Source organism: Lepidochelys kempii, chromosome 6 (genome assembly GCF_965140285.1).
Source record: "Lepidochelys kempii isolate rLepKem1 chromosome 6, rLepKem1.hap1, whole genome shotgun sequence".
Taxonomy (NCBI): Eukaryota; Metazoa; Chordata; order Testudines; family Cheloniidae; genus Lepidochelys; species Lepidochelys kempii.
This window is the reverse complement of record NC_136385.1, coordinates 69,274,762-69,300,572: the sequence shown is the minus strand read 5'-3', so window position 1 is coordinate 69,300,572 and position 25,811 is coordinate 69,274,762. Positions and strand designations below refer to the sequence as shown.

At 40.4% G+C, this 25,811-nt stretch overlaps 1 protein-coding gene across 8 annotated transcripts in view; it reads left to right on the top strand.

The window, feature by feature from the left end:
- Positions 1–4,368: 4,368 nt before the first annotated feature.
- NUMB (NUMB endocytic adaptor protein) overlaps positions 4,369–25,811 on the top strand; it is a 145,680-nt gene continuing 124,237 nt past the window's right edge. For 6 of the 8 annotated variants that reach the window (XM_073348553.1, XM_073348549.1, XM_073348551.1 and 3 more), the window contains exon 1: positions 4,373–4,448. The gene's annotated coding sequence lies outside the window, so the exon portion shown is untranslated. Of the gene's footprint in view, positions 4,449–4,704; positions 4,772–15,360; positions 15,463–25,811 lie in introns of those variants that run through there. The other 2 variants (XM_073348543.1, XM_073348547.2) reach the window with 2 other exon arrangements.

Here is a 25,811-nt window from a genome sequence, read left to right as displayed (position 1 = left end):
TTGCTATACAATTCAAAGAGGGATGAATACAGTGATATCACTATTTTTACAGTTCATTTAGATGTTAGGATTTCCTTTTGATCTCTGAATTAGCAGAATACAGCATAGATAGGGACTTCTCAATATTACACTGTTAGTCTCTAACAGTATATATGTAAACACACAAAAACACAAAAATCTACCAATATGTCCCTAAAGGTTGAATCTGGGTCAATTAGCCTGAAAGCTGGTTAACCCTTTCTGGCCATGCATCACAGACCGTTTTTTATCCTAACCCATGGAGGACATACAAAGAGCAGCCCGGGAGAAACAGGGATAGAAAAGTTTTGTTCATGCCTTAAGCAATGTCTCATTGCACAGGAATTATTCAAATTCCTTCTGTATTAACAGTGACCAATTGCTGTGTAGCAATTTATCATTCACTCTTTAAGCAAGTTTCTTAAGATGAAAACATCCTATGATTTTAGTGATCTCTGTTTTGACATGACTGCTGGACTATAAGATCTTGCACACATTAAGGATTTTCTGAAATCCTCCTACCACCCCTCTAGCATCAGTGCAGTTCCACCAGTGGTAGAAGTGTAAATGGGAAGCCAGTGTTTTAACCACCATGTCATCTAGATTTGCTCACAGCACAGTTCAATATCATGGTGGTAAAAATGTCTGCTTACACAATGCTTACACCTTTGCTAACACCGGTGGAGCTGCTCTAGGGCTAGAGGAACAGTCAGAAATTTTGAAAAATTCTCATTGCTCATCCACACACATGAATTGTACCACTTGAACTATACCAGTATAGTCAAAGTGGTACAACATTTCCCCCCTGCTCACCCTGTTGCGTGAACACAGTTATACTGGTAAAAAGGTGTTTTCATTGGTTACATTGTTCCTTACTGGAATACGCTTAAGTCCTTGCCCCATTACACCATTCATAATGTAATTAAATAACTGAGATTTATGTAGTAACAATTCAGAATCAGAGTCATAGAAGTGTAGGTCTGGAAGGGACTTCAAGAGGTCATTTAGTCCAGCCCTCTGCACTGAGGCAGGACCAAGTATACTACTATATACTATACTGAGGTGACACATTTGGGCATCTAGCATACTGCAGTGAGAATATGGAGCTTGTACAGTATGTTCATGCAGTTATAATAAATTTGTGCAAATGTTCTAAAGACCTTGGGGACAGGGTACAAATCTTACCTCTTCCTCTGTAACCAAGGAGGGCCCTGGCTGGAATGGGATTTAATCAAAGTACTTTCACTGGGTAGAAAAGGGCAGGACTTAAGGAGTACTTAGTCCACATCACCTGCATGTCACATGGAGCCCTGTTCTGCAGGGATTACTCCTGAGTGAGGTTTGGGGGACAGGACAGGGGACACTAGGGTTTGGGCTTTTAGATCGTCTGCTATGCAGACTTTACCAGTCATTAATTCCCCCTAGAAAGCATAAGCAATTGCAGCTTCAGAGCTTTGCTCCCAACCTGAGGCCTTGAGGGTAGATTCCTTTCTCCCTCATCTGTGGAAGTCCTCGATATAAAGCTCAGCTACATGCAGCAGGAATTTGCTCTTGGACCACTGCAGTGAGTGAAAGTGCAATTCTATGAAAGACTCCCTTTATAGCCATCTTTCTTCCTCCATCATATCCTCTCTTCCCCTTCTCTGTCATAAAACACTACGTAGGGGAGCACAGTTCAGCACCTGGTGGCACCAGCAGAGCGAAGAAGAGAAGCAGCAGTGAGTTAATTTAAAATCTAAAGACTGGCTTCAAGATAGATAGTTGTATAAATTGAATATAACCATATTGTATGTTTGGGCTTTTTTTTACATCTGATAGCAATACCCTTGGTTTATACTTACCAACTAAGTATGACATCACCTATGGAAATGAAAGTCACCCCATGACATAAAGATAATATATTCCTTTGGACTCCGGGTTTAAAGCTCAATGCGTAATCTAAAATTCTTTGTTAGTGATAGTGAGTCTAGAGTCTAGCTTCAGTAAATTGGATGTAGAATACAACCAAAGCCACTTGGGACATACCATATTTGAGGGACGTCAGGTCAGAATTGACTTTAGATTTTGTAAAAATAAGATTTAAAAAAATTAAGATCAATAGATTAGTTTCCATGATTTATTAAAATTTCAGCTGAAACATCTAAAATGTATGTTAACACATGCCCTTCGAATCCAAACCATTGGTTTATTGTGTTAGTGTATCAGAATTGCAACGTGAAAGTGACTAGAAGCTGACTGTAAAAAGTGAACTAACTAGTTGTTTTCACTCTCCAAGCAGAGTGATCCGCAAAGAGATAGTGAAAAAATAAGACTTTTTTCAGTGTTAGCACTGAAAAATGTTAATAATTAATGCTATTATTTCTATAACAATAATGTTAATAAAATAATAATTTTGTGGTTAAGGCACTGCACTGAGGGTCAGGAAGTCAGAGTTCACTTCTCCCTTCTTCCACAGACTTCCTATGTGGCCGTGGGCACCTAATTTAGCACAACATTTTCATAAATCATCACTAATTTTAATTCTCATTTTTGGATGCCCATTTTGAGACCCTGTGGGCCTGTTTCTCTGTTGCTCCAGTCCTATACCTTATTCAGAAAAAAGTGGTGGGAGAGTTGCTTTAAGTAACTTTTGCACTTTTCTATTCTTGGGGCAGCTGCAGGCTCTGGGTTGCTGTAATTTATATTTTGGCTGAAATAGCCTCTGAGAAGACTTCAGTAGATGAGACTAGCTACCGCACAAAGTGTGGGTCACTTGGACACTGCACGCAAAACATTACCACGTCACTTCTATTTGATTTTTTGTCTCCTTGCTGAATAACACGGCTGCTACTCTGAAACTTGCTGAATTTAGCAACCGAAGATTGCAGGGAGGGACACTGGTTTTTACTTCCTCAATTTAGGTGAGGAACTAGAGAGAACAGTGTCTTGAAAATGCAGAATCAAAAGGGTTAATCTACCAGGGGTGATATGTAGTATTCCCTCTTGATCATACAGGCCTGGTCACACTGTATGTCAAGATCTGTCCTCTGGATTAATGGCTTCTTTATTTAAAAGTATTCTATAGAACTTATTATTGTGTTATCAAAACAGTTCATAATGCTCCTATGAGGTAGAGAAGTCTTATTATCTCCATTTTATAGATTGAGAAATGGAGACACCACTTATGTAACCTGTCATTCAGGAAGCGTTTGGTAGAGATAGGAATAGAACTCAGATACGGTGCTTCCCAGTACTATGCCTAAAGCACAATACAAAACTCCCTTTCTCAGGAGGATGAAGGTGGCTGCTATCTAGTGCATGCTGAGTCAGGCATGGTGACTCCTACTTTGAGAAAAATATGGCTACAAGTAGAAATGTACAAAATGGGCAACATTTTCTGTGAACTTTAATTTGCAAGTGATCAGTTTCATTTTAGAACTCTTGCACCTCAAACACTTTTTTTTTTTATTACACAATTTGGTTTTGACAAAATAACTAGTTTGGTATCAAGTTTCAGAGTAACAGCAGTGTTAGTCTGTATTTGCAAAAAGAAAAGGAGTACTTGTGGCACCTTAGAGACTAACCAATTTATTTGAGCATAAGCTTTCCTGAGCTACAGCTCACTTCATCGGCTCAAATAAATTGGTTAGTTTGGTATCAAAAGCAAGTGATAATTAAAATTCCAGATCTGAAGCCCCCTTTTGGTGGACAAGTGTCCCCTTTCAGAGTGAAAATGTAGAGAAATACAGCAAATTGTTTTGGGTGAAATGTGCTGTTATTTGAGTTCATACATGTGAAACCCTTAATATTTTAATAGTTTCACCTTGCCTAGTGAACTTGAAACCCATCTAGAGCTCGACACCTTCCCCCCCACCCCCCGAATTAAAACGGGTAGGGGATTTAATCCAGGAGCACATTAATACACTTAAAATCTCCATGAGCATCCATAGCTCTGTGGGGACAGAGGAATTGCTTGAGCGAAGTACCTCCCGCAAACAGATAGTTAATTATGTCCAGGTACTGTCTTCTCTCTCCGCCTGCTGCCCTGTCCCTCCCTGCTGTGCAACCAAACTCAGCATAAGGGAAGTACATGCACCTTTACTGCAGAGGAGGGAGGGAGGCAGGTGGGCGCATCGCAACAGCTGGCATCCCTACAATCCTATCCTAACTCTCAGCCTCAACGGTTTGAGCCAATCAGGAAGACGTAGGGGGGGGGGGGTTCTAAACTCTAGAGTGAATAAAATGCTGAGGGTGGGGTCGAGACCTTGACAGACATCTGTTTTTCCCAATCACAATCAGGATTTGCGGCGGGGGCGACCAATGGGATGTGAGGATGGGCGAGGAGGGCAATAGGGCGGGACTGGTTGTTAGGGGCGGGAGGGGGCGGCTGCGCTGCTTGGGGGCGACCGGCGGCCGAGGCGGCGCGGAAGGGAGGAGGTTGCTGGCGGCAGGTGAGAGCGGCAGGGCCTGAAAACTGGGAGGGGCTGGGGGCGGGGAGCGGACCCCAAAGCCGGGGGCGGTGAGAAGGGGGGTGAGGCCAGGGGGGCTGAGGGGAGCTCCGGAGCCCCGGGAAGGGGCAGAGCTGCCCCGGGACCGGGCGGGCGGGGCTAAGGGCCGGAGTCCGAGGCGGGTTGGCCAGAGAAGCTGGGGGAGGTGAGGGCCTGAGCTCCCGCGGCAGAGCGGCGGGGTTGGCTTGAAACACTGCGGTGCGGGGGGCGCACAGGTTTGCGCTCCAGCGCAGGGGGCGAAGCGCCTGAGCCATCCCGGGGGGGAGGTGAGCCTGAGGAAAGTGGGGGTCGAAGAGGGAGGGAACCGGAGTCCTGGGGAAGAAGAGGGGCGTTGAGCCCCCCGGAGATAGGGAGGAATTGGAGGGCCCCGGTCGCCGAGCCCCAGGCACCAAACCCATCAGCTTAGTTAGAAGAGTTACCCAGTTGGGAGCGTTTCAACTTCCTGATTCACTCTCCTAGGGTTGCCTGGCACTTAGCTTTCTTTTAGGCCCTGAGTTCTGCCCATCTCTAGGCTTTGTGAAGGGGGCTTTTCCCAGCAAGATTACCCAGAGAGGCGCCTCTTAGGGTGTGTGCTTATGCCCTGCACTCACTGTCTGTGTGTGTGGTGTTTGCCTGAAATGTTTCTGGAATCTGAGTTTTAGTACTTGGGACTTTGGAGGCCTAGGGTAGGGGGGAGAGAAAGGCAAGTAACTTGGTTGTACTTGAATCTAGAGGAATACGTCCCCCCCCCCCTTTCTTTTACTGTGGTTGTAAGAAGTGAGGTTGGAATAAGATTTGATAAATCTGAGATTAAAATCTTTTAAACCCTTCTGGTGAGAGCAATATAAAAATATTGGTGTCTGAGATAATGTAAAACTGACTAGATTTCAAAATGTGTGTGTCCCTGTAAGGGAGAGCATTGTTCTTGACTTCATAATTAACTTGTTTCTGTCACCTGTTTGTGTTCATGTAATAAATAGGCTGCAAGATGGTGCAGAAACATGTACAGGGTATTTTTATTTTTCATGCAAAATGCAGCAGAAATTGAGGTACAAAGTGCATAATATTTGTGACTTCTTTAAGTACTCTATGAACACTATTTCCTGATGTAACTTTTTTGATTATTAACCAGTTAGCTACTGGAAACTTTAAGTCAAGGGCTAAATGCAGCTTCTGTTTCAAGGAATTAATTTATTTTATTGTGGTATTAATGAAAGTGAACAGTCTTGAAGAATGAAAGAATATGTCTCCCTAGCTACAGCTAACATGTCTTGCGGCAGCTGTCATCTAAAACTCTGCTAATCCTCAAGATTTATGTAACCTGCTCATTAATGTTTTATGAAACTGTAAGGGAGCTTCTGGTTATATTTCTTCTGTTTAATGTGTGCATTGTCATGTTTTCCAAGGTTAATCTTTGTCATTTGTTCACTATCTGGTTATAACAAATGGTTGCTTAAATGTTTTGTGGTCTTCCTGCCTGTACCCGTGTCCTCATCAGCACAGAGACCGTTATAATGGGAGACAAGTTCATGCAGTCCAGCTACAATATTGTTCTGGGTATTGCTTGTAGCATAAAATGTAAACTTAAATGGGTAACCAACTTACCAGAGAAAAACAGCACTTTGTTACTTTTCCCACTCAATATTGGTCTTCCGTTCCTTCATTTATTGGCCATTCTTTGTGGGAACTCTCAAAAAAATATTTGAATGATATCAAATCATGTGAACAAAATTTAAACATAAGTTGAATTAGGAGTGTGAGATCAATCATCCTTGCTGATTATCCTTAAACAGTTTTGCTTATCTCATCCTACAATGAACTTCATTAATTTATACTTGAATAAAATAGTGGCTTTAAGCGTCAATGAAAACTTTGATTTGCAGAACAACACTGTAGCAAAACTCAGAGATCACATAACAAAGAATGCTTTTTCAGGTAAGAAATGCAATTAGCATCAAGCACTTAAATCTGTTCACATTGGCAGTTCCTGAACAAAATACATTTTTCACACTGAGTTTTATTTCCTGAACTCTTAGGCCTGGTCTATACCTAAATCTTACGTCAACCTAGCTACATTGCTCAGGATTGTGGATAATTTCACACCCTGTGTGATTCAGTTAGGTTGACCTAACCCTCAGTGTTAGCATTTGTCTATACTGCTGCTGGGAGCATGCCTCCTAGCCTGGGTAGACAGACATTCGCTAGCTCTGTTTGCTGTTTTTAGCACTTTAGCTTAGTGTGGACATGATGGCAGAGATTAGCCATAAGCTTGCTCTGTTTGAGCTAGTGCTCTAAAAATAGCTCTGTGGATGTTGCTGGCAGAAGCTAGCCACCTGATTACAGACCCAGGGGGTTGGGTGCTCTTGTACTTGGGTCACTAGCTTGTGCTGCAGTGTCCATGCTGCTTTTTTTTTTAAGCATGTTAGCTTGACCCTTATACTATTTTTCTTTCCCATCTGTGCTAAGTTAGACATGTGGAAAATGAAGGTGCATCTAAACTAGAAAGTGTGTAGTCCTGTTTTCTACCCCCCCCCCCCCCACGTTCTTGTTAAACCCTGGATTTGTGCTGGAAATGGCCCACCTTGATTATCATACACATTGTAAGGAGAGTGATCACTTTAGATAAGCTATTACCAGCAGGAGAGTGGGGTGCGGGGAGGTATTTTTTCATGCTTTGTGTGTATAAAAAGATCTTCTACACTTTCCACAGTATGCATCCGATGAAGTGAGGTGTAGCTCACGAAAGCCTATGCTCAAATAAATTGGTTAGTCTCTAAGGTGCCACAAGTACTCCTTTTCTTTTTGCTAGTAATGGGGTAAATGCTAGTGTAGGCAGCATTCAGATATCTTTTTGCCACTGTGTTGTGAAAAGGTTTTCATGGCACTATGGTAGCAGTTGCCAACCCCAGGCATTCAAAAATCATGTCTGGCTCCTAAAAAAAAAAAAAAAAAAAAAAAAGTTGATTTGCCTTCTGGTTTCTGAACCTTTGGGATTCACTCAAGTTATGTTTTCAGGCTCTTCTCTACAGCTATGAGGGCTAGAATTTTTTTTAACAAAAGCTGAAATTCTTATATAATCACTTGCATTGTGGAGTTAGAGCCTTAAAAACACTCAGTGTTCTGAGTCTTGTGATAAAACTACAAGAATTGGCAACACTGCGATGGTAAGATCTCTTGAATCCTGCATACAGTTGTTCTCATTCCATTTCCAGCACTGATGCAGTACTGGAAAACCAGAACTTTCCTAATGTAGACAAAGCCTTAATGTAGTCTTCTGCCTTTTTGAAAAAGTAGGTTTCAGAACCTCTGAAGTTCATTTTCAGTCTTCTGTGAAAATCAAGTCAGCTGAAAAAGGACTCATGTAAAGTATTTTGGACTATTCCTTTAAATCTAGTAAATGGTCTTTGGGCATAACCTTTGGCCCAGGCAGGTAACAACCATGTCCATGCTAGGAAAAAATAAGTATTTGTGTTCGCTTGTGGAGGTAAATTCTAGGGTTTACCTTGACATTCTAACATTAAAACTAGAACTGCCTTGTCTGCTAGGATCTTAATACTTGCTAGCTAATGTTTGGTGAAGACAAGACCAATATGTTTGATAAATTACCCTAATTCTGCAGTGCATTGGGGACCACTTTAGGACTGAAATGTCTACCATTCCTTGTTCTTGCAGTAGAGACAGCAGATGTTGATTAGAAAAGATTTTTCTTCCAATTTTAACTTCTGATTTTTTGCTTTGATGTTCTGGAGGAGAGACAGCCCTATTTACTTTAATTGATTCAGAGTCTGTTCTGATAAGTTACTAACACTTGTGAGGTTTCTAGGGGTCATCTGGCATTTCATGGAATCTGGAGAAGCTCGTAACTTTCACAGCATACTCTCTGATGTAGTCCCTGTTTGGCAGACCTTTAAGTCCATGAAAACTTGAGTCAGCTGTCAACAATCTGGGGAAAACTTTGCATCTTTATTTTTTGTATTAAAGGCTGACCAGCACATGATCCTTAATATGTAACACACTGGAGAGTTCTGATGTCTTGGAGTTACCTTGTCTGCATCAAGCTGATTCTGGGCAGTGACTTATGTCCACTCCCTCTTTCCTTCAGGCCCATTGTTTTGAAGCATTGTGATTAAAAAATATCTGAGGAAGCAGTTTCTGTAGTGGAGGACAAATGCTCTGTACACCAACAACTGACTGGGGTTGCAAATGCTACAGTCTAAATCCTCTTTCTTGTTGAGGGTCTGGAGCTGAGCAATTGTCTTCCTCAGGCTCTAGAGAGGAAACAACCTTCGCAAAAAGAAAAGGAGTACTTGTGGCACCTTAGAGACTAACCAATTTATTTGTAGCTCAAATAAATAGCTTTTGTAGCTCACGAAAGCTTATGCTCAAATAAATTGGTTAGTCTCTAAGGTGCCACAAGTACTCCTTTTCTTTTTGCGAATACAGACTAACACGGCTGTTACTCTGAAACCTTGTTAGTTATTCTAAAGCAGTGGTTCTCAACCAGGGGTATGCATACCCCTGGGGTTACACAGAGGTCTTTCGGGGGTACATCAGCTCATCTAGATATTTGCCTATTTTTACAACAGGCTATATAAAAAACACAACAAAATGAGTACAAACTAAAATTTTATACAGACAGTGGCTTGTTTATGCTGCTCTATAATCTATTCACTGATATGGAAGTATAATATTTATATTCCAATTGATAATTATATGGTAAAAATGGGAAAGTAAGCAATTTTTCTGTAATAGTGTGCTGTGGCATTTTTGTCTGATTTTGTGAGCAAGTAGTTTTTAAGTGAGGTGAAACTTGGGGTATGCAAGACAAATCAGCCTCCTGAAAGGGGTACAGACATCTGGAAAGGTTGAGAGTCACTGATTTAGAGTATTAAATCTAGGGCATTCCTGAAAAACTGTTTTGGATCTAACTTCAAAGTCAAATTCACCAGTCTTCTGATTACCAGGTGAAATCCAAGTAATTTCAAATCTTAGCCTAAAAGTTTATCTGCAGAAAGAGAGATAAAACAGCTCAGAATTGTTTCTGGGTAGCATACCTTTTCTTGAAGATTTAAAGTGGGGATTTTTGGTATGTTGGGTCCTAAACACCGCCCTTTTCTGTTCACTAATCTATTGGTCTGTATGCCAAAAGAATCTATTAAACTGAGCTGTTTTTGTATAATATCCAATTATCTTGGGCTTCTGTGCCAGCTGGAGATCTAGAAACCACAAATGCTGTCATCAGGCAGAAATTCTATATTGATGGATTGGGCCAGAAGCAATTACATAGAATATCAGGGTTGGAAGGGACCTCAGGAGGTCATCTAGTCCAACCCCCTACTTAAAGCAGGACCAATCCCCAATTTTTTGCCCCAGATCCCTAAGTGGCCCCCTCAAGGATTGAACTCACAATCCTGGGTTTAGGAGGCCAATGCTCAAACCACTGAGTTATCTCTCCCCTCCATCAGCCAATTCTGATCTCAACTCAACCACTTTTCCTAGTCAAAACAAACTAAGAGTAGATTGCAAAAAGAAAAGGAGTACTTGTGGCACCTTAGAGACTAACCAATTTATTTGAGCATGAGCTTTCGTGAGCTACAGCTCACTTCATTGGATGCATACCGTGGAAACTGCAGCAGACTTTATATACACAACATACTGTGTGTACACAACATACTGTGTGTATATAAAGTCTGCTGCAGTTTCCACGGTATGCATCCGATGAAGTGAGCTGTAGCTCACGAAAGCTCATGCTCAAATAAATTGGTTAGTCTCTAAGGTGCCACAAGTACTCCTTTTCTTTTTGCGAATACAGACTAACACGGCTGCGGCTGTTACTCTGAAACCTAAGAGTAGATTGGGAAGAGAGAAATGGCTTTTTTTTTTTTTTTTTTTTGGAAAGAAGTTAGTTTAACAGCTTAAAGGTGCTAAATTGTTAATCAAGTTAGCCTTGGTTCCATGCTAGGTAGATAACTTTTAAAAATTTCATTTCCTCTAATCCACACAGACCCTGAGAGATTTGATTTTCCAAAGGCCACATGCCAAGTCAAGAGCAGAGGTGGGTCTGGAACCCAACTTTTCTAATTCTGTGTGACTAATCTGTGATACTGTCTCTCAACTTAGGGCTTGTTTACACTTGAAAACAAAGCAGTGGTTTTCAACCTTTTTTTGTTTGTGGACCCCTGAAATTTTTGAAGGGAGGCATGGACCCCTTTGGAGATCTTAGACATAGTCTAGCTTCAGAGGCACAGCTACACCGTTTGAGTACACATTACCTATGCCAATGGAAGGGGGTTCTCCTGCTGGCGCAGGTAATCCATTTCCCTGGGAGGCGGTAGTTAGGTTAATGGAAGAATTCTTCTGTTGACCTAGCACTGTTTACACTAGGGGGTTAGCTCAGGTTAATTACATCCCTTGGGTGTGGATTTTTTGTGTTCCTGAGTGAAATAGCAGGGTCAACTTAACTTTTTAGTGTAGGCCAGGCCTGAGTCTTTCCAGTAACAGTTGACAACTTGTAGCTCTGGCTAACCTAGATGCTAAGTTAATTTCTTTAGGAGTTGTTTACCTGCGATCATAGTGAAGATAGCCTGTCTACAAAGGCATTCTTCCATCTATTTCAAAAGTAAAATTTTGTGTAGAGGCTTATGAAATTACTCTGTAGTGGAAGAGAGAGGAATGATACAAAATAGCTTCTTGTTGCACAACTGGTGAGTTGGTTCTGTTTTTGTTGGAAGCTGCCATAGAAACGTGAGCTCGAGGGAACTTTTATGTTTTACTTCTGTACCTATTTGATTCTTGATGGTATTACTTTTTCCTCATGATCTTCAAAAAAGTTAAGTCCTTTGTAGTTGTTTAGCTGTATAGTTTTGTAACTTTTGTTTTGGACTTTTCTGATATTTGAGCTTGGTATCATTAGAATATGTAGGTGAAGCATGTGGCTTGCCAAGTAAAAAACAAGTTCCCTCAGATCAGGTTGCTATATTGACTTTTTGCTACACTCCTTCCCCCTTCTCTTTTGTTCCTCAAAGAGCTGAACTAAATTTTCTGGAAAATCACTAAATCAACTAATTGTTTTTCCTCATGCGAACATGGTTGGTATGTAGTTGACTTGTACTGACTTCTGTGGTTTTGTGGCTGTAGAGTTCAGTATTTCTCAAGTAAGGTATTTTTTGGGGGCAGAGGAGGTTGGGTTTGTGGTCTGCTCGCTTTTCTTAACTTTGATTTAAAATAATTTTGAATCACTTTGATGGGCAATATCCTTGGTGTGTTATTATATGAGGGTAGATGTGTAGGTTTCCTTTTGCAGAGTTGACATGTTTTATGGCTAACTTGCAAGTCTGCTTTACAAGACTTTCTGTTCTGTTATCTATTTTTCATTTGTGAGAAGATGTGATGAATCCCTGTACTAAACATCAGTAAGTATGTTGTAGAGTTAAGTACTTTAGAGATAATTTACTTTGTTTGTATAGTATGGGGGAATGACTAGTATTTTAGGTTAGAATTCTGTTCACATTTCTTGTTTCAAAATATGTGTACAGAAACTTGCATCTGTGTTTCATGCAGGTAACCATCTGAGACACCCAGGGAAGAGTTTAGAGACCAAAAATGAACACACATTTGAATTCCATATGGTTCTGTAGTTAGTTGTCTAATGACTTATGAGCTGCGTTTGAGTTTAAGCCTCAGTATATGATCATAATGTACATATTTGGATCATAAATACCACTGATTTGAAGGAAGTCAGTGACTGCAGCATTGCCTTTTGCTATTCTTCTAGCAAATGTTTAAGTACTTGATTTTTTTTTGTTTAAACTATTTGTTAGGATTATTTTTTCCTAGTGTACAGGTAGTTGCTCTGGTTTTACATGCTGTCGTTGTACCTCTTCATAAACTGGCATCTTCAGAAACAATGATTTGTCCTGTGAGCTCTAACTGTAGTTAGATCACTCTTACTTCATCTACCTAAACTCTGTTTTTTATATTTATAACTTATTTATTTAGAAGGTTGCAAATCATTGCCAAGTAAATGTCAACCAAAACCTATTTTGCTTAGAGAAACATTGTGCAGTAATATAATCAAATCTTTCTGCTTAACATGGTGGTGTTATATTGCAGTATGCCACCCAGGACACATTTCTGGTAATTTTATTAAGTTGAGTGAAACTACTGACTCTACTCATATTTACTAAACCAGGTGTGTCTATCAATATTTTAAAAATTGACAAGTATGCTGGTTTTTTTGCAGGTGAATGTACTTTGTCTGAGTACTGAACAAATAGTAATTCTTTTCTTGGGTGTATGTACTTCCACTCGGAAGCCCTAGAAAGATTACCAGAGGATACTTTGTTGTGATATCCCACCGTCTGTAATATCTGGTACAAATCACATCAATACTCTGGTCATGTCCACTACATATGCATAAAATCATCTTTTACCAGAGTTTCTTCAGCATTTATTCTCATTCCTCTTGGAGTAATTTCTGTCCAAACCACTTTCTATATTGTCATTCATATGGATGAATATATAGGTGAAGCATGTGGCTTGCCAAGTAAAAACAAGTTCCCTCAGATCAGGTTGCTATATTGACTTTTTGCTACACTCCTTCCCCCTTCTCTTTTGTTCTTCAAAGAGCTGAACTAAGTTTTGAAACTGACTCTACTCATATTTACTAAACCAGGTGTGTCTATCAATATTTTAAAAATTGTCTTTCCAGTAACAGTTGACAACTTGTAGCTCTGGCTAACCTAGATGCTAAGTTAATTTCTTTAGGAGTTGTTTACCTGCGATCATAGTGAAGATAGCCTGTCTACAAAGGCATTCTTTCAATATTTCAATATTTTAACAATTTTGTTAGGAAAGTTGTCTGCAAAGATTGATATAAATTAGTTTACTTTTTGTGTTGTAGTCATCCAGAAGTCCATCACTTGTATTAAAGTTAACTTTAGTACATAAAAGAACTTAGTGCCTAACTTGAAGGTACTGATACCGTTTCAGAGTGAGCCAGTTAAAGTTAGTTTTGCTATCTAAATAAGTTAGAAAAGTTTCTTTGAACGGGTGGCCAACCGTATGTAGTCCAAGGCTCTCCTAGGCCTTAACATTCTGATTTTTATTTCTGTTTGCTTATGGGTTTATCTTAGTGGAACTATGATCATAATTAAAAATTGTTGCATAAAGGTAAACATCCTGAATAATCATCTCTAACAAGCCTAATTTTCTTCAGCACTTTTATACTTGATCAGATACTCTTCCTGTCTGTATACACTTCGGTGTTTGTTAAAACTGAAATTGGAACCTATAATGTGTAATTGGTAAATACAGGCAATATTATAAAAGAAAACTGGAATGACTGAATACAGCATAGCAGCTCTAGATTAAATATATTCCTAGAATTGACTATGTATGATGCCAGGTGAGGCCCTGATCTGACTTTGGGCCTTTAGTCCCCATGACAATGTGTAAATAGTCTCTATTGAATGGATTAATGGGAAGTTGGGACTACTACTAGTTAAACTGAGGTACCAGTGTAAACCCACCTAAAATATAAGACATCTTGCACATCTACACGTTGAGAGCATAGGCAAGTAGTGCATCATGAGAATTCTTCAGTTTTCCTCTTTGCATTTGAGCAGCCTCAACACTCCACCATGGATCCAGTTGTAGTAAAGAAAACTCCAGAGGTTATCTGTGGATTATAGTGTCCAGGTAAGGAAAGGTCACTAGAATTTCTTCCAGTATTAAGACTCAAAATTACCCAAGGCAGTCCAAGGAAAAATAGCTATGCAGAGTGAAAGGTGGTAAGATTAATTTGGTAGAAATGTATTTTAGGTGAAATGGTAGTTCTTTTAAAAAAAAAAAAATTTAAACTGTAAACTTCCTCTCAGATAGGGAATGTGTCTATCTGCTGTATAAATGTATAATGCTACAGAAATTTTTAACTTAAAAATGCGAAGTCTGATTCTCAGAAATGACACTTGTTGTTTGAAAACTATTTTTAGATGAAGTTATTGACATGGACAAGATTGAACTTCATAACAGTGCCCTCACATGACAGCACGCTGTCAGAAGCAGAAAATTAAATTAAAACACATTAATTATATTAAAATACTGCTTGTATTCCACTACTCTGTGGATAACTGAATCTTGCTTCTGTGGACATGACACTTACATGAAGAGAAAAGGTTTTCAAAGTAATCAGGATCCAGACAGACAAGACACTAATGGCTTGTCTACACTAGTGTACTTAGCCCATGCTGAAAAATTTAGCTTAGCTTATTTCTGCCTTTAGTTTGTTTAAAATGCCATGTTTTTTAAAAGTAGGAGACTGCAATAAATATGATTTCAAAGAAAGCAGTATTTTTGTGATTGGTTCAGATAAATCAAACTGAGTCTGTTCCATGTAAATGATAAATGAAAATGCTGATCTATCAAAACTCTTTTTGGTGCTGTAGAACTCAGTTCTACCCACTTTCTTCGTAGACCCTCAGTGTGTCTGATGTATCCCATCACTATAATATCTGCCTCACAAATACTAACCAATGTAGCCACCCAAAATCCGTGTGAACTGAGAATAATCTGTTTTACAGATGGCTGAGATGTGTGCACAGAGGTTAAGAGACATGGCTAAGGTTACAGAGTCTTCAACAGAACCAGGAACTGAACCTTGATCTCTTGAATCTTAACCATAAGACCATTTTTTGTCTCCTGGTTGGTCTTGCTATGGATTGAATTACAAAAGTATAATTTCTGTGTCTCTGAAAGAGATGAGAATGTTACTTTACATGTGATGGAAGGAAGGAAGGAAACCAAGAGGTGGGGGAAAGGGAGGGAGTCTCTAAATTGCAGAGAGCTATTTGGGTCTGTTTGTGTCTCCTACCCACAGGAATTTGAACCATCAGGTGAGACAATCTCAGAAACTTGTACCTGTGCTTTGCACCTCCTGCAGTTTACAAACCTGTCTGGGCCACTCAAGTCCACGGAAGAGGTAGGAAACTCTTGGTCTCTAACTTGTTAGATATAGTCCTACTTCCATCTTTGCTTAGCCTCATTAAATGTGTTGAGTATTTCATGGGTTCTAGACCTACCCCATTTGACCTGGTTATTGTTATCTTTGTCTTAGCTCTGTGGAAAGGAATATAGAATCCTGGTTACTGCTAGGTATGTAAATGTTGTTTAAAAAGTTAACCATTTAAACAATTACAAAATCTTTTGTTTAAACAGTTAACCAATTAAAAGGCCAGGTAGCACAGCTGGGGCTGCTCCGGCTGGCTGGGGGTTAATGGTTAAGGCGGGTTACACAGTAAGACTAATGCTTACTGTTTAACATTTTACATCCCTAGTTACTACATGGCTTCTTAGACTGAGTCAAAATGGTCAAAGCCATTTGGTTTAGGAGAATGGTAAAGCTTTGAATATCTTTTTAGGACCTCTCCCAGAAAAACAGCACCGTCCAAAAGGGTCACTACACTTACAGGGATCTTCCAATATCCTATCTAAAGGCCATGCTTATAACTTTTTAACAGTCTGGAATTTTCTAGTTTTTTTTCACTTCTGGACAATATGCACCTGAAGCCTCTTTTCTTCTGTCATGGCAGCTGATGTAATCACCTTTTAAGGAGATCTCTGGAACATGACTTATCTGTAGTGAATACAGACACCAGTCTGTCGTGGGGACAGGTTCAAGTTGTCTAATTCTACAAGAAAAAAATATCCTTTTGGAGAAAAGGATGTACATAAGTTAATCAGAATTTGGGGATTGGGGGGAGGAGGTGCTTTAGTCTTCAAAGTCCTTGGTAGAGAAGACAGTACTTTAGTTTCTCTGTTTGAACAAAAGTGGGCTTCCCAGCCTATTCTACAAAGCTGGATCAATTTTCTTTCTCTGAGAAAATTGTTATGAAGACTAGTGTCACACCTGCGTGATCCATGCCTGTATGATCTTCTATTGCTTGAACTGAAAGGACCAGGCCTATTGGTTCAAAGGTGGTAAAGACTGGCAAAGTTCTAATATGGTCTAGCCACTAGAGCAGCATTTCTCAAATGTAGCCACCAGCAGATTTTTTTTGTGTGGCCACCACAGCTGCCAAAGTGCCCCAAAAATCACTGAGACATTAAGTATTAAAGTTGCCTTGTAAATGCCATAAATCATAATGCGCACTCATTCCCTTCTAAGTATTATGGTACGGTGCAGGCAGAGCTGAACTACATAGGCTTGGTTTTCTTTCAAGTCACAAAGTGTATACCTTAGCTAATTACTGTTTACATCTCGTACTACTGTAGCTCTGTAGGCAACTACTGGCCAACACCATCATTGACAAGATCACTGCATGGTGTTTGGGTAGGTTGAGATTGTTTGTGGCAGAAGGTGAAAGAGTTAAAAACATGAATGGATATAAGAAAGTTTTCCCAAAAAAATCAGTACCAGAAAATGACCCTGAATGTGATAGAGACTGTTCCAGAGGAGCCACCTGCTGCTAAGAGAGCAGAACATGGAAAGAAGAAAAACATTTCAGGACCAGTGGGAAATGCAGTTTCTTGTGTTTCTGAAGCCATCTGATTTAGTTTCCAAGTTGCAGTGTGCACTGTTTGTAAGAGAAATTCATCAAGTTAGAATTTACACAATGCAATGTCATTATAGCATTCATGCAGGGGAAGTTGAACAGAATTACTACGGTGAGTTTCAGAGGCACAAGCTGTTAAATGATGCAAAAACAGAGTTTGGAAGACCATGATGGCTCAGATTTTTGAATAATGTGGATCAGATACAAGTGGCTACTTTTAAAGTTGCACTACTTTTGGGAAAAGCAAGGAAACCATTCAGCAATGAAGAATTTGTGAAGAAAATTGTTCTGGCCATACAACCAGAAAATATGCTTACAGAGAGATACCACTGAGCAACGACACATTGCAGAGGGAACACGAGATCTGGTGAATTTTCTACAAAATGAAATAGCTGAAAAAGTCTGAGAGCCCTTACTACAGCCTTTGCTTGGATGAGAGCCTTGATGTCACAAGGCATCCCAAGATAATCATATGCACTCTCTTTTTTGACTGTGATTGCCATTGTTTTTCTGAAGGTGTTTTATGTCAGTTGAGTCTCCATGACAGGCTAACTAGCAAACGCATTTTAGGCGAGAATGGAGGAGTGCCCCCATTCACTTTGACAATCTGTGCAGCTTGACAGCTGCTGGGGCAGTGGTTTTGCAAGGTACATGAGTAGGGGTGCTGAACCGCTTCCAAGAAAGTGCAAACTTTTTTTGTTATAGTGTTTTGCCCACCAAGAAGTACTTGCCATCAAGGCTTCAATGAAAAGTTTTGAACACAGTTTCACTGGAACTGTCCCAAAAGTTGCAAGATCCAGAAGTACATGGTTGTATGCTCCTTTTGAAAAAGTTTTTACCAAAGCTTGCTTTCTTGAATCTGGAGCTTCAGAAACCTCAGCAAATGATATTTGACAGTATTGAAATAATACATTCAGAATGACAATTGCTGACATTGTCCCGCATCTACAAGAGGAACAGGACTTTTCAGTTTTTTACGAGCTTGGTCAGTTTCTCAGCTGTCAGGATGAGAATGTGAGCGAAAGCTCTAACCGAATACAGAGTATCCTCTCAGAGGATCTTGAAAATAATTTCAGTGAGAGAAACTCTTTCCATCAGTACCTTTTTCTGACTGACGCATTCAGCAATTCTGGTTCAGATTTTTTGGCTGCAAACAAGCTGTCTTGCATGACAGATTAGCTTCCTTAGACTCTTTGGATTTAAGCAATCTTGGGTACCTCATGTTGCCAAATGCACAATGATGCAAGAATGAAAACATACTTCAGTCAGCCTGGTGTTACAGTAGAGGAGCTCTGGAGTAATGTGTACCTGTTTGAGGACACCCACAAGGCCCTAGCTAAAGTTGCTTTGCTTTTCTTGTCCCTGTTTTCTGCTACTCTAGAACTCCTGCATTAGAGGACAAAGAGCTACCATGTTTTAGCATGGGATGCACAGGGAAATCAAATCACTGATACTACACATGTCAACGTCACTTTTGAAAATGATAAAACTAAAAATGTGGGTAATTAAGTGTCCTTTGGTGAGACTCCTTTCTCCCCCACCCCCCATTTGTAATATCAAAGATGCCTAATGGGACATGCATGGGTTTGAGCACTAGTAACGGGCGTTGTTTTGGAGCATATTCCTCCCCCTATGTGCTCCTGGTGAATGTGGCACTTGTTAGATTTCCTTTGTTAGTAGGACAGGTTTGTATGAATAATTCTCTCTTCCCAAAGCCCCCAGGGAATAAAGATAATCTTCCGCCATGCCCCTTGAAATCTCATAGATGCTCCTTGTACCCAAGAGTAATTTTCTCTTGCCATTTCCCCAAGTACCTTGTCCCAGTTCTTAATTCCTTCTAAACGTGGACCCTATTGATACCCGCTAAAAGGTCGCTAGAGGACTTTGATCTACTCCTGATTAAAGTGCAGTACAGAACTTTTAGTGTGCAGCAGCCTGGTCCATGTGGCACTTCGGGTATGTCTACACTTAAACTGCAACAGCAGCACAGCTGCAGCACCATATTTGTGCCTTTGTAATGTAGACATACCCTTAGGCAGCTCTTCAGTGTAGACATTACTGGACACACACTGACAGGAGGCATTCTTCTGTCAGTGTAGGTAATCCACCTCTCTGAATGGGGATAGCTTGGTCGACAGAAAAATTTTTCTGTTGATCTAGCGCTGTCCACATTGTGGGTTAGGTCAGCATAGCTATATTTCTCAGGGGTGTGAATTTTTGTAAGTTCCCAGTGCAGACCAGCCCTTAGTGTGTGGGAGGCTAGTGTGGGGGTAGAGTTACACGCCATCTTGCTGTGAACTAAGAGCTGGTTTACACTGGGAATTTACATTGTCATAGCTGTGTGTCTCAAGGGGATGAAAAATCTAAACCCCTGAGAGAGGTAGCTATCCTGACCTAACCCCTGGTGTATACAGTGCTAGGTTGATGGAAAAATTATTCTATTGCCTTAGCTACTGCTTCTCAGGGAGTTGAATTTCCTATGCTGACAGGAAAACCCCTTCAATTGGCATAGAGAGTGTCTATGCTGAAGTGCTGAGGGTATGTCTGCATTACAAAGGCACAACTGTAGGGCTGCAGCTATGTCATTCTAGTGCTATATAATAGACACTTACTACTTTGATAGGTTCTTTTTGTCAATGTAGTTGATCCATGTCTCTGTGGGGGGGCACGGCTTGGGATTCCGCCACTGCCAGGGTGGGGTGCAGCCTGGGGTTCCGTTGCTGCTGCTGCTGCTCTGGGTGTGGGGTGGTGGGCTGGGGCGCTGCTGCTGCTCCCAGACCACTGCTCCAGGGCAGTGCCCAGGAACAGCTGCATGGGACCATCTGAGCAGCAGCCGGTGCGGCTGTTCCTGGGGCCACCTCACCTACTCCTGCAGCCCTGGGGTCAGCTGCACTGGCCACTGCAGAAATCATGGAGGTCCTGGAAACTCATGGAATCCGTGATTTCCGCGACCTCCATGAAAGACTTGCAACCTTAGTCACAGTTAACAATAGTTACTAAAAAAAAAAAGGCCAGACAAATATGACCCTTATTGTTCCCTCATGAAAAATGAAGGTCTCTTCCAGCTGTAGGGAAGAAAGCTGGATAGAGACCTGGAAAAAGTCTCTCTAGTATAGTACATGTTCTGAAATGCCAAATGTATTGGCCCTAAATTCCTCCTCAACTACAGTGCAACAAAGTACAGAATATGCTATGAGGTGTAATATTGCAAAATTACTTAAGAGGAAACAGCTGTTTAACCTTCTGTGTGTCATACTTATTCCTTATGGTAGAACAAAACTAACATTTTGCTGGCAGGTTTCAGAGTAGCAGCCGTGTTAGTCTGTATCTGCAAAAAGAAAAGGAGTACTTGTGGCATCTTAGAGACTAACTCATGCTCAGATAAATGTGTTAGTCTCTAAGGTGCCACAGGTACTCCTTTTCATTTTGTTGGCAGTTGACTGACTCCCTGTGACACTTATTTGCCAAGGACTTTCAAAATAGAGAACCTTTCTTAATCTTGCATGTGAAGTTTCAGATACAGCAGTGTTTCTTCACCTGTACTAGCCTCTTTAAATTTTCTGTGAATAGCAGAAGCTTTGCCTGTGGCCCTGGGCACAAGGGCTAATATCTATTGGGGGTGGGGCAGAGAGAATACTCTTGCTTACAGTAAACTAATCATTCTTGTTTTCAGCAGTGCCTCCCATGTTCTAGTTCTTTTTCAAGCATAAAAAGCATGGCCCCTGTCCGAAGGAACTTATAGTCTAAAAGACAAATGGTAGGGGAAGGGTCTGTCTTGAATATCTGAGGTCAGGTCAACATTAAAAAGTTAGATTGACTCAGCTACATTGCTCAGGGTTGAAAAATCCACACGCCTGAGTGAGGTAGTTAAACTGACTAACTGCTGGATCAACAGAATTATTCCGTCAATTTAGGTGCTGCCTCTTAGGGAAGTAAATTACCTATGCCAGTGGGAGAACCCCTCTTGTCACTGTAGTGAGTAGCTACATTGAAGTGCTACAGCAGTGCAGTTGTGCTGCTATAGTGGTTTCAGTGTAGAGGGAGCCTGAGATCTGATAAAATTAAAACTGAGTCATGGTTGTTGAGTCCCCTTTATAATGATGAGCTTAGAAACATCCTTTTGTAAGGGATTGGCGAAACATCCCTTTCTAGGTCTAAAATGCAACTATCTGTTGATCTGTAAAAGCAACTGGTTTTGCTTCCTCACCCTCTAGTAAACAAATGGCCGTAACTCCTTTTTACAAGGGTTTGATTCTCCATATTTTCTAAACTCTTGAAGCTCTTTTCTTAACTCAGTAGAGTTGCTCACTCTTTATCTTGAGTCCTCCTTGGTTACAGTTGAGTGTCAGGATACGTCTACATTTAAACTGCTACTGCGGCACACCTATAGTGGTTTAAGTGTAGACCCTGCCTATGCTGACAGGAGGGGTAGGGTCTTGGGACCCTTACTAAAGTTCCTGCAGGTCGATGGAAGATTTCTTCCTTTGGCCTAGCACTACCTACATGGGGGTTAGGTTGCCGTAGTTGCATCTCTCAGGATGTGGATTTTTCAAACCCTGAGAGAAATAGCTATGCCAATGTAAGTTACCAGTGTAAACCAGCACACTCACTCCATTATAAATTCAATTTTGCCACTTCCAAAGTCTTGAATAATGTGGCTGAGCTTCTAGTCTTAACTTTAGCTTAGTGACTCTTTGCCTGGGATCTATTTTTTCCAAGAGCTGTTGCATAGAAGTCAGGAGGTTCTGGTGAATAAGGGTGCACCTGAGCTTCTGCCACTAGTAGGTCGGTGGTGAAAAACCTACAGCAGGCATTGTTTGCCTTTTCCCACCTCCACACTGTTTAAAGGCATTCTGCAAAGGAATAAACAAAACTGGGCTTTTGCCTTTTTTTGCTTTATTGTACATAAAGGAGATCTGGAAAGTTTTTCCTCTTCAAACTTTCTGCTTTTCCAATATTAGAAATGCATATCTTACCTATCCTAGAACATTTTGGAAGAAACTAGAAAGATTATGACAACACAGCTACCAAAGAAGTGAAACCAGAATTTATTGTAAGGGGAACTTATTTTTCTCTGGACTGTTCAAAACTTTTTAAATTAAGTTGGTGGTAAACATTAAGGATTCAACAATCTTGCCCATTCGATTAACAGTACTGCTTATTGCTCATTTTTGAATCATCCAGTATGTTCTCAGGCAAGAAGAAAATGCTGGTTATGCTTGATTTATTTAAAAGGGGGAAAAACAACCTTTTTATAATTGCAGAAGCAAAACCCCACAAACCTGGTTTATTTTGTTGCAGGTAACCTTTAAAAATCTTTGATTCTCAAGGTAGCTTGCAAATGATTCAGAATTCTTTTTTGATATACAGCACAGGGATATTTTCTTTCTATTACTTTAGGATGAACCATATGGCTGAAAGCAAGTACAGGATGAATTTAAAATCACATCTACAGGACCTATATTGGACATGGTTCACCTAAACTATACTCAGTTAAAACTCCACCCAGTTGTTACAAGTTATATTAATATTGGTAATATAACACAAACTGTAATCACTTTTTACATATCCCCGTAATCTAAAACAGACATTCTCAAACTCTAAAGTGGTGCTTCACTTTCTAATGATAGTGTGACAGGTTCCCCTGGGTGTGCCACCTGGAACTGGGATACCACTGAGCCCTCTGACCTACCAGCCTGGGCTCCTTCTCACGCTGTTCTGATGCGACAAGTTGCAAAGCCCTCCAAGCTTTCACTTCCATCAGCATTCACGCAGGTAGGGACACACCCAGCTGCAGTCAAATGCGGGCTATCTAACCACCAGCCTAGGATCTCAGAGCAGTACCATTCTGCTCTGGCCAGTATGTGGGTTTAACACCCGGTCTACCTCTCCCTCAATATGAAGAGGACTATGCACACTTGAGGTAACCAAGCTGAGATTTTCCCCAGACACCTTAATCAAATGCACACTGGTTTGGATTAAAACATAAAATAAGTTTATTAACTACAAAAGGGTAGATTTAAAATAAGTGATAGCAAACAGATCAAAGCAGTTTACCTAGTAAATAAACAAAACCACAAACTCATCTTAACATACTTGATAGGTAGGATATGAATTAGCAAATTCTCACCCTGAGAGATAAACAGACTGGCAGATTCTTAGGGCATACGCTGCCTTGGCTTTTCAGCTTGGGTTTCCCAGGTTTTCATACACAAGCTAGAAATCCCTTTAGTCTGGGGACCATCAATTCCCTCAGTTCAGTCTTTATTCCTCGGGTGTTTCCAGGTATGTGTTTTTGTAGAGAGAGTGAGGTCCCCCCATGATGTCATTTCCCCCCTTTTATATCTTCCCACTTGCTGGAAAGCTATTCTGCTGTGACCTGGGTCAAATAGTTCCCATTGTGTAGTTCTATCTCTGAGAGGTTTCTGTTGTACACAGTTCCTGGGGTAATCCTTGTTTGTGTGCATTTCCTCAATAAGCCATTAACATTGTTTGGCCTTTTTACTGTTATACCTGAAAGGCTGCTTGTGGTTGTTTTCAGCCTTGCAACATGTTTCAGTAACACATACATAGCCTAACTTCACGTACGACAATAGCACATACAATCCAATTAGATATTACTATCTAGCAGATCAGGACTTTTAGAATTACACTTCACAAGGCATACTTTGTATAAGACATACCCTAATTACATGACAGTGGTGAATATTGGAGTGTCAGGGTGTCACGGATGGCTTTTCCTCACGCCCATAAATTTGCACTGACAGCTAAAAATTAATAAATTCTTCCTTAATACCGTTTTGCCATGTAGGCAGTTGCTGGACACACATGAGACTGAACAGAGGTGGTCCATGAGTTTGCATATGAGATGTTGGCCATAACGTGAATAAGTTGGATAAGCCTTGATTTAAAATAACTGCCTGACCTATTCACCCTGCCTGGCATGATCACTGAAACGTCATGTTTTTGTGTTTGAAGTTTTATGTATCTAAATATTTGCTCTGCACAGTTTTTTGGAGTGCATCAAAACTAGATATCAAAGAAGAATTACTCTGTCGACCTAGTCATCGCCTCTGAGGAAGATGGATTTCCTATGCTGATGGAAGAACTCCTCGTCTGTGTAGTCAATATCTACACTGAAGCGCTACAATGTAGCATTTCAAGTGTAAACAAGCCCTAGGAGAAAGTAACTTCAATCTGCAAAATGGGGATAATCCTTTCTTCCATTGTCTGTCTTTTCTACTCAGATATAAGACAGACAAAAGTAAGTTCTTAATGGCAGACTGCCTCTTCTTTTGTGTTTGTACAGTATTTAGCACAATGGGTGCTGATCTCAACTGGAGCCTCAAGGTACTATCATAATCTTAATTTTAATCTTAACCTTCTCCCACCCCAACTTGAAATCAATCTTTATGGATACAGCAGCTGAGTCAGAGCTCTGCTTAGAGAAGGCTAGCAGCCAGCAATTGCAACTCTCAAATGTGCCCAAGGATATATGGGTACAACACACTTTGTCGTGTTGCAGTCAGTTCATAAAATGGCTCAGATTGCTGCATCCATTTGACTGTTAGAGATAATAAACTCTAATTCTTCTTCTAATCTTAGTCCCATCTATGCAGGGTCAGCTGTTCGAGTCCTTCTCCATTCCTTTCTGTCTTGAAGCTGTTGTTGGAAAAGCCACAGCTAATCAAACTAATGCTTAACTCTGAGACCTCTAATTCATTAGACAAAAGATGGAAAAATAACTGCTTTGTAAGCATAACAAATGACTGCAGCAAGTCTTGTAAGATTCTCCCAAGTTATCTCTTGGCCTTTAGCAACAGGTAAACACCTTGATGTAATAGCCCTTTTTTGTAGTGCATGGGCATCATGTTATCACATAACTCTTATCTTAGTAACAAATGGAATGTAGACTCTATCATGGTGGTTACTTGCCAATAAGACCTGCCAGTAGAGAACAGAGTTTCTGAAATGCGTAGCAGTTGTTCGTTGTAGACAGCTCTGGCATGGATACATAAGGCAAAAATGAGCCTACTTGGTTTTAATTAAGTCTTGGAAGTTTCAGAGCTAACTTCTCTTTTAGTGGAGCAATTGGCAATGTCTATCTTGAGGTGCTAATCCATTTTAGCACTTGAAGCAGAAGTATGATACATCAATTGCACACTCTACAGAGTGCACCATGTGTGTTAGGTGTGAAGGAAGCATTTAATGTCAATCTGTACTCTCATAAATTTCTGCTGTTGTATGAAGCAAACATTTTTCAGGTTGAATCATAGTTTTTAAAACTTCAAGATGTTTGTGTTAATTGCATTTGCTGCTTTGCCTGTTTACACACACACAGTTTATAATCATATTTTAGTTGTTTATCCTTTGTATTTTTGCATAATATTTTCTAACCCAGATAGTTCATACTTCATTACTCTAGCTGCATATTGGGAAAGTCAGAATTGCACAAAAAGCAACATTTGAAACGTGTAGCTTCACACTTTTAATTGTTTCCACATTTTTTTTGCTGTGACTGCAGCTGATCTAGAAACTCTAATGGGTTTGTATTTAATTATATTCATAATGAGGGAGGTAGACTTGGTTTGATTAAGGTGGTGATATTTTGCCAAAAATTTCTCATTTCCCACCATAGTTATCCCAGGTTCAGCTCTACCAGTGGTAGCAATGGTAAAGTACTAGCTGATGGGCTTCTGGCATTCTAATCACTGTCCTCTAACCCTACTGACTGTATTTAAAAGGCTAGCAGAATTTTTTTTCAGTGCTAGTGCTC